Source organism: Saccostrea echinata, unplaced genomic scaffold (genome assembly GCF_033153115.1).
Source record: "Saccostrea echinata isolate AGI-Se365-2 ecotype Australia unplaced genomic scaffold, CSIRO_AGI_Sech_v1 ptg000003l, whole genome shotgun sequence".
NCBI classification, from domain to species: domain Eukaryota; kingdom Metazoa; phylum Mollusca; class Bivalvia; order Ostreida; family Ostreidae; genus Saccostrea; species Saccostrea echinata.
Window position 1 is genome coordinate 4,600,001 of NW_026889752.1, and position 7,590 is coordinate 4,607,590.

The following is a 7,590-nucleotide window of genomic DNA, read 5'->3' on the forward strand; positions in this document are numbered from 1 at the left end:
TGGAATTAAACTAATTTTACAAATAAAAACAAATAATAAAGAGCAAACTATTATTATATGTACTGTTTTGTCTGTTCAGTGTTTATTTCTTTTACATCGAAACGCAGCGTACATAAGTATGTATCAAGGGGTAACATTATGATTGATTTAGTGTGGCTTTCATTTAAGCCAAACTTCTGTTGCTTCATTAAGTTCTTAATCCTGTCGCTATCTTCGGTATTTACCCACGTGTTTAATAGTTCACCTGAGCCGAAGGCTCAAGTGAGCTTTTCTGATCAAAAAGTGTCCATCGTCCGTTTGTCTGTCGTGTGGTGTGTGTATAAACTTTTCACAGTTTCGACTTCTCCAGAAGTACTTGGCCAATTTCAACCAAATTTGCCACAAAGCATTCTTAGGGAAAGGGTATTAGAATTTGTTCACAGGGAGTGCTAAGCCCTCTTTCAAGGGGAAATTCGTAGATGTGAAGTAATTTTTCCTAAATACCCTTCCACCTCAAGAAATAATCCCCCATAAATATTGTTTCTTAAAGATTTTTAGCAGATTTTAATTTGAATATTGTATAATTTGCATTGTTAAGTTCAAATATGTTTAAAAAATTGAATCCAGATCAAGTATTTATTTTAAGGAGGTTGAGTTCTGCTATCAAAAGTCTTAACAATCTTTTGTAAATTATATTTTCAGTATCTACACACATAGCTTAATTAAAAATCAAAACAAAAAGGGGGTCAATATCCTTCTTTTGGCTGTTCATTTAATATGACCTTGTCGCACTGAAATTGTGTCTTAAACATAAATTACTTCTTCAAAGTTTTTCCTACATTATTTTTCATCCAAGAAAATCAAGAAACCAAATATACTCCTTTTCTATCTATGCAAAAAAACCTGACCATTTTCTTCTAAAAAACCCTTCCACCACAAAATATAGTTCCTTACTTAATGCTTTTTGTAGAGAATTTAATCGTGTTTTTTTTTAACTGAACGAAGTTTAATTTGCGTTGTAGAGTCAAATTTTAATTTAAGAACTAAAATATGATGCAGAATTTGAGGAAAAAAAGGTCCAAAGAGAAATTTGCTCAAAAGGTTAGGATCGAACCTCCTTAGGATATTGGAATTGTAAAGCGAAAGATTTATAAAAAGATATGAGTTTTGACAAACTCAACTGCACTGTGAGACAGCAAAATGATTAGTTTCGGAAAAACAAAAGTTGTATCTATCGTCAATGTTAAAGGGGCCTGGACATAGATTTGAAGTTAATATTTCCTCAAATTTTCTGCATAATATCATAACTTATATGTTGCTATAGCATTTCACAAGGAAATATAATAAAAGTGTGTTCAGAAACTTCTTCGATCTGGAAATTATTGAAACTACGAACTATGCGTTTGATTGACACATCCTTACACTTTCACAAAGTAAACATTATCCTTAATACTTAAGAAAAGTATAGACATTTTGTTGTGTATTAATGAAAAATATTAAAACTATAATCTAGAAAATTCAGAGTAGAAATGTAAGAAAGCGAAACCAACTCACCAGAATTTTCAGTCCGTGCTCAGTGATCTGTGCAGAGTTTAAAAAATTGAACACACCCGGTGGAATGTAAACACTAACAATAACAGAGCTCGTTCCCTGTTTACAAAAACAGACGTTTGATCTGATGTAAAGAAGAATGTTGTTGTCATTGAATTCTAAAAATATTCATGTAAGTTCAATTCATTTAACTGGTTTTATTTTTTGAATAAGCGTAGAAATTTAAAATGTAAACAATACAACTGTGTCCAGACCTCTTTAAGGTCAAGCGACTTTTAAGTTTAGTGTGAGACTTGTAAACAACATTAAATCGAAGCATGCAAAGGTAAGAAATAAGTTCTGATAATCTTTCTCAAAGATTGTTTGAGTGTCCTTGGTCATCCTACATTCATTTCTATGACTTTGACACCATGGTAACTTTAATTTTCAACTTTTCTGGGCAAGCGTTCAATGAAGTGAAGGAAAATTTTCGTCTTGTGGCAGACAGATTTTGTTTCACTCTAACTATATAAGTAGATTTTTTAGGTCCTGAAACATGTCATTTTCTGAAACCCAATACTTTCAAAAAATGGAGCAAAATTTGCACTCGTTATGCAAAAAGCCTATTTTTGTTAAGTTTCACTTTTTTGCGCCACGGTGTCGCTTTAAGGTCATTTGAGAAATGAATTCCTTTAGTGATGCTTTATAACTTTAGCTTGGTCAAATATGGTGTTTCAGGGTATAATATGTAGACAAACAAGACGAAAAATCATATTTTAAACTGTTATTTTCAATGAAAAATTAAGAAAATCAGTTATGAAGATGGGAGGTTTTATACATATCAGATCAGGGAAATATATCCAGATTGTAATTGCCTACAGTCTCTCAGAAAACGGTAATTTGTATGTTCTTAGCCTCTTCTTTAAAATACTATTAAATTTAACAGAGGTATCGGGCTTTTAACATGATTTGAAATTGAATTCCATGAAAATACTTTATTTTCTACATACTTCTATTACAGCCATAAAGCACGGGAAAAGAGAGTCTTAACTGATTATGACGACATAATGGATCTAGCACCAAAAAGACAGTCTTAAGTCATTTACTAGATCTTGAACTTAAGATGTAGTAAATTAGGTTAGACTAAATGCCTACACACAGGTCACGTGCAACCCATTTTAACCTGAGTGTATGTGTAACATAGGAAAGGATTTGGGAAAGGATTTCTGAACTGCGTGAAAAAACATTCTATAAATAGCGGTTGTCGTCATCTGATAAGCTACATGTACCTTTGAAGTGTGTAGCTTGTACACAATATAATGTGTATCAACTTTTTACCGAATGCTATTTACGAGAAATATTTCTTTTTACAATTATATTGTTAGTTTTTATCACTAAATCTGTTCATGTTTTAAAGGTTTGTGAATCCTTGATCCGCCTCTGCATCCATAGCGACGTAACATAATTGTTTGTATTATGACGTCACGCAACTCAGTTCATAATGAAAAATCTACAAATATTTGAAATAACCACAACCAATGCTAAATATGCACTTTAAAATAGTTGAATGTGAGTCAATCTTTGTCTGGTCTCACAAAAAATGAAATCAAGTTGTGCTTTTACTCCCGACAATTCACTGCTGCGTATGAATAACTATCAAAATTTTGATGGATTTTGTCTCTAAGGATAGAGGTCCGTGTTGGTTTGATGACGCGCCCTCTGTGTACAGAGCGGGTTATGCTGTCTTTTGATGCTAGATCCACCATTACGTCATAATTAAATTAAACCTACTTTTTTTTTCCTTTTTTACGAATATAATTGAATTGTGTAGACAATGAAACAATTTCATTGCATTCAAATTAAAATGTTATGAAAAGTAATCTGGATAACCGTCTTAAATCTTATTTGATTCAAAGAAGAGATCAATTACTTACTAATTACCTTTTTTTTGAGAGGCTGTAGGCAATCTGACTACATTTCATATGTTTGATATGGGGAAACTCATATTTTCAATTGGGCTACGTCATTTTTCAAGGAACATGGAACAACAGTTTAAAACGTTTTTTCATTGTATTTATCTATATTATGGCCACTTTACGCCTTATTTAACCAAGCCATAGATATTAAGCCTCATAAGAGGAATTCATTTCTCAGAATGATAGACCTAGCTTATCAAAGACAAAATTGTTCCACTTTTTTAGATTTGGTACGCCTTATTCAATGTGAAAATAGTTATATGCTCATAAAAAAAAAAAAAAAAAAAAAAAAAAAAAAAAACATAAAATATATTCGTTGATACAAAATTATGGCAATATTTAGAAAAAGTCTTTTTCAATCTTATCATTTGTGAGTTGTTTCTGGTGTTCAACAAACATTCTGAGAGTATTGCATTAGTAATACTAGTCCCATACCGGCAAGAGTAATCTGGTTCCCGTTAAAAATTGAAAATGCCACAATTCCGTCAAAAATCGATGAAGCGGAAGGAAATGCAAACTTGATCTATAACTCATCAAGGTAAAGTCACATACCAAATATCAGCTCAATATCTGCAAGCGTTTAGAAAAAAATTGCGGAAAACCCTAAAAATTGAAAAGGTCTAAATTCCGTAATAAATCATTGAAGCGATGCAAACTTGATCTGTAACTCATCAAGATACACTCACATACCAAAAATCAGCTCAATATCTGCAAGCGTTTAGAAAAAATGTGCGGAAAACCAAGTGGGACAGACTGACAGACAGAGAGAGGGACAGACAGACGGACGGAAAGACTCAGAGGAAACCTATAGTCCCCTCCGGTTTCACCGGTAGGAGACTAATAAGTTCAATCAAATCAATAACCTTCTTATTCTGCCATTCTGTTCATTCACTGGTAGACTGCACAATAAATTTCAAGTAAAAGAGGCGTTGAAAATGTACATGTGCTACATATGAATAGTGCTTACATGAGGAACAAGCATTCTGAGAGTATTGCATTAGCAATACTAGTCCCCTACCTGCAACTGTAATTTGCTTCCCGCTAGAAATTAAAAATGCCATAATTCCGTCAAAAATCAATGAAGCGGAATGAAATGCAAACTTGTTCTATAACTCATCAAGGTAAAGTGGCATACCAAAAATCAGCTCAATATCTGAAAGCGTTTAGAAAAAATTGCGGAAAACCCTGAAAAATTGAAAAGGTTGTAACTCCGCCAAAAATCATTGAAGCGGAACCAAATGCAAACTTGATCTGTAACTCATCAAGATACACTCACATACCAAAAAATCAGCACAATATCTGCAAGCGTTTAAAAAAAGTGCGGAAAACCAAGTAGGACAGACTGACAGACAGACAGAGGGACAGACAGACGGACAGCTAGACAGACAGACGGACGGACAGACTCAGAGGAAACCTATAGTCCCCTCCGGTTTCACCGGTAGGGGACTAATAAATATAACAAATTATTATCCAACAGGTGGAACGAAAGGGGCTTTAACATCCCCTTTTACATGATCTTAAGACTACATGATGAAATATTCTGTAGAAAATGACCTGTGTGTCTATCACTATTTACTTTAGTCAACTATCTTCCTCTTTACTATTCCGTTTCTCTATGTTTTCTTTTGTCAGAATGTTGGACAAATCTTTCCCCATTTCTGTTACTTCAGAGCTGCACATCCAAGGCATGAAGAATTTGCCATTGAAATGTAATAATTAAAATAATTTGAGGGGAAAAAAATCTTGGAAAACTATGCTGATTTAAGTGACAGATATTTGTCTGCTAAGCCATCAAACCATATCTTAAATGTTTTAAAAAAATTTTTTGAAACACTAAGCTGAAGAAAATTAGATGTTTTAGCACAAATGAAAAATTTCTGGAGCAAAAAAGTATGAAATGTACGGTTACTATTAAATTTCATCCACGGAAACAAATACCTTAAATTGATATCTACAGAGAGGACATTGGCAAACAATGAGGAAATTAACAGTTCACAAACATATTTTCAGATTTCAAGCAAATCATGTTCAAAATGAAGTGTAAATCCAAAGAAACTATGACACAATAGATATTTCTATATGACATTAATTATTCATTCTGAAATACTACTTCTGCAGAATTTTCAATAAATTTCACAATGGAGTGAATATTTGTGTTTAACATATCTATACAAAATCGAAAGAAATAAAACATTTCTACTCTTTCAAAATCCTTCAAAAGAAAAGAAATCAAATCAAGTAGAACACAAAAATCAGAAGCATACTATACCAAATTCTCGATAAATCGTCCATGAAAGTGAAAAGGAGTAATAAAAGGCGTGTAGGATTTAGTAATAGGTTTCATTGTTTTAGGATCGAGAATTAAAAGATAACTTTTGCCCAGATTTCCATCTAGAACTGGAAGCATGAGGACCCCATCATCCTCTGCTGATCCGCTTGGATCCGGAACAAACCAACCTTCCATTGGATAATGGCCGGGAAGAGACCACGACAGGTCGCCTGTAGTGTTGTAAACGTCCTTTTTGACAATAGAAAACTTGCCCCATGTTTTAAAGTCGCTTTTAAAAACTGGACCATAGATATAGCAGTAGTGTTTTGATCTGTAATGTTCATTAATGGTGGGCATATCCAACATGTTCACGTGGGGGACGTTTGGGTTAACATCAAAAGAAATTGTCGTCATCATTTCTGCTTTCAAGTCTATTCTAAATCTTTTCAAAGAAGGTTTATATGGAAAGGCATTGCGTCGTGTCTCGTTCATGATAGTATCCATTTCAAAGATTGCCGCAACAGCAGCATCTGGATAAGATGCAACGTCCATAAAAATGGTGTCTTCATCCAATTCATATGCATTTATATGATGCATGGTAAAGACATTTTCTGTTGTTATCGTTGTAACTTTTCCTGTTTTAATGTTAACTATGTATGTACGTGTAGGCTCATCTTTGTGAAAAAAACATGCTATCTACCGGGAAATGACCTGTCAGTAATTTCTCAATTTCTACGTAAAAAGGACAAGCTAAGATAATAGCGTATCTCTCGGTGGTTGAAAAAGAGTGTAAATATGACATTTTTGTGACTTCCCACTTCGCAATTTTTTCCCGAATATCTGCAGACTTTGTTCGAACAAGGGTAAATTTACTAGCTACTTCGGGTAAAATGCTGCTACTCTGAAGAACGGTTAAGTGGTGATTTGTGCCCTATTCTTGGACCGGATGCGCCACAGACAAAACACTAACATACGGGAAACTAGTCTTTACTCCTGGTATCTTTGGATTGCATTTTCGTATCGTTTCTAGCGTATAGCAGTTGACTAGATATAACTTCCAAGCATCAGTTAGAATAACACAGTCTCCTGAAAAGTTGTATATATTAACGTTCATATTGTCCATGCCATGAGCCACTGACAGCTCCTGTTCCATAATCGTTCTGGGCGGGACAAGGTTATCGAATGTCCCATAGGGTGCGACGTCATTTATCTTAAGTGATTCTTTATAAGACTTGCTTTGAACGAACTTAGCAGAAAAATACGTGGACCCATTTCCTGGGAATTGCCATGAATACAACTTTGCATATCCATCAAAAACGTTAAGAAACGAATGTTTTCCCATTCCATATCGCGCAGGTCCATTTCTTACCTAGGAAAACAGTAAAAACCCAAATTGAAACAACACAAGTGATAACTATCTATTTTCAGTTTATGAGGGCAATATCCATATTGAGCACATTTTTACTTACCAAAGACCCTTTGATCCATTTAGGAACAGGGTTATCGAATGTTAATGGCTCTTTGTGAGTTTCATTCAAAACGTCGGTTCCAAACAACAAATTCCATCCAGGATGATCAGCAAGAATTCCAACAAAACACACCGTAAGTAAGAGGTGACGAATCATGATGGCGCTTAAGTTTGAAGATTTGTGTAAATCTTGATCAAATGAAATATGGAGAGTAAAATGAACTAGCTGCCTTATGTACCCTATCCTACACTATCATTTGACATTACCTTCACCTTTCACTTTCATACAGGTATTCATGTGACGTGTATCAATGCTTAAAGAATATGGGACCACATTCTAGGATAGCTTCTGAAACATGCTTCAGGAA

General features: G+C 34.1%; 1 pseudogene; it reads right to left on the minus strand.

The window, feature by feature from the left end:
• Positions 1 to 5,748: 5,748 nt before the first annotated feature.
• LOC133178778 (beta,beta-carotene 15,15'-dioxygenase-like) lies at positions 5,749 to 7,379 on the minus strand (annotated as a pseudogene).
• Positions 7,380 to 7,590: the final 211 nt, after the last annotated feature.